Genomic DNA, 2,293 nt, shown 5'->3' with positions numbered 1-2,293 from the left:
GCAGCCAAAGATGGAGAAGCTCTATACAGTCAACAAAAATAGACCAGGAGATGACTGTGGCTCAGACCATGAACTCCTTGTTGCCAAATTCAGACTTAAATTGAAGAAAGTAGGGAAAACCACTAGACCATTCAGGTATGACCTAAATCAAATCCCTTATGATTATATAGTGGAAGTGAGAAATAGATTTAAAGGACTAGATCTGATAGATAGAGTGCCTGATGAACTATGGACAGAGGTTCATGACATTGTACAGGAGACAGGGATCAAGACCATCCCCACGGAAAAGAAATGCAAAAAAACAAAATGGCTGTCTGGGGAGGCCTTACAAATAGCTGTGAAAAGAAGAGAAGCAAAAAGCAAAGGAGAAAAGGAAAGAGATAAGCATCTGAATGCAGAGTTCCAAAGAATAGCAAGAAGAGATAAGAAAGCCTTCCTCAGTGATCAATGCAAAGAAATAGAGGAAAACAACAGAATGGGAAAGACTAGAGATCTCTTCAAGAAAATTAGAGATACCAAGGGAACATTTCATGCAAAGATGGGCTCGATAAAGGACAGAAATGGTAGGGACCTAACAGAAGCAGAAGATTTTAAGAAGAGGTGGCAAGAATACACAGAACAACTGTACAAAAAAGATCTTCATGACCCAGATAATCACGATGGTGTGATCACTCACCTAGAGCCAGACATCCTGGAGTGTGAAGTCAAGTGGGCCTTAGAAAGCATCACTATGAACAAAGCTAGTGCAGGTGATGGAATTCCAGTTGAGCTATTTCAAATCCTGAAAGATGATGCTGTGAAAGTGCTGCACTCAATATGCCAGAAAATTTGGAAGAGTCAGCAGTGGCCACAGGACTGGAAAAGGTCAGTTTTCATTCCAATCCCAAAGAAAGGCAATGCCAAAGAATGCTCAAACTACTGCACAATTGCACTCATCTCACACGCTAGTAAAGTAATGCTCAAAATTCTCCAAGCCAGGCTTCAGCAATATGTGAACTGTGAACTTCCAGATGTTCAAGCTGGTTTTAGAAAAGGCAGAGGAACCAGAGATCAAATTGCCAACATCTGCTGGATCATCAAAAAAGCAAGAGAGTTCCAGAAAAACATCTATTTCTGCTTTATTGACTATGCCAAAGACTTTGACTGTGTGGATCACAATAAACTGTATGAAATTCTTAAAGAGATGGGAATACCACCTGACCTGCCTCGTGAGAAACCTATATACAGGTCAGGAAGCAACAGTTAGACCTGGACATGGAACAACAGACTGATTCCAAATAGGAAAAGGAGTAAGTCAAGGCTGTATATTGTCACCCTGCTTATTTAACTTCTATGCAGAATACATCATGAGAAACGCTGGGCTGGAAGAAACACAAGCTGGAATCAAGATTTCTGGGCGAAATATCACTAACCTCAGATATGCAGATGACACCACCCTTATGGCAGACAGTGAAGAGTAACTAAAGAGCCTCTTGATGAAAGTGAAAGAGGAGAGTGAAAAAGTGGGCTTAAAGCTCAACATTCAGAAAACAAAGATCATGGCACCTGGTCCCATCACTTCATGGGAAATAGATGGGGAAACAGTGGAAACAGTGTCAGACTTTATTTTTCTGGGCTCCAAAATCACTGCAGATGGTGACTGCAGCCATGAAATTAAAAGACGCTTACTCCTTGGAAGAAAAGTTATGACCAACCTAGATAGCATATTGAAAAGCAGAGACATTACTTTGCTAACAAAGGCCCATCTAGTCCTGGCTATGGTTTTTCCAGTGGTCATGTATGGATGTGAGAGTTGGATTGTGAAGAAAGGTGAGTGCCGAAGAATTGGTGCTTTTAAACTGTGGTGTTGGAGAAGACTTTTGAGAGTCCCTTGGACTGCAAGGAGATCCAACCAGTCCATTCTGAAGGAGATTAGCCCTGAGATTTCTTTGGAAGGAATGATGCTAAAGCTGAAACTCCAGTACTTTGGCCACCTCATGTGAAGAGTTGACTCATTGGGAAGACTGTGATGCTGGGAGGGATTGGGGGCAGGAGGAGAAGGGGACGACAGAGGATGAGATGGCTGGATGGCATCACTGACTTGATGGACGTGAGTCTGAGTGAACTCCGGGAGTTGGTGATGGACAGGGAGGCCTGGCATGCTGGGACTCATGGGGTCGCAAAGAGTCGGACACAACTGAGCGACTGAATTGAACTGAACTGATGGCTCAGACGGTAAAGCGTCTGCCTGCAATGCAGGAGACCCAGGTTCAATCCCTGGGTTGGGAAGATCCCCTGGAGAAGGAAATGGCAA

The sequence above is a fragment of the Bubalus bubalis genome, chromosome 10 (assembly GCF_019923935.1).
Source record: "Bubalus bubalis isolate 160015118507 breed Murrah chromosome 10, NDDB_SH_1, whole genome shotgun sequence".
NCBI classification, from domain to species: domain Eukaryota; kingdom Metazoa; phylum Chordata; class Mammalia; order Artiodactyla; family Bovidae; genus Bubalus; species Bubalus bubalis.
The sequence above is the reverse complement of the archived record's forward strand: the minus strand, read 5'-3'. Positions refer to the sequence as shown.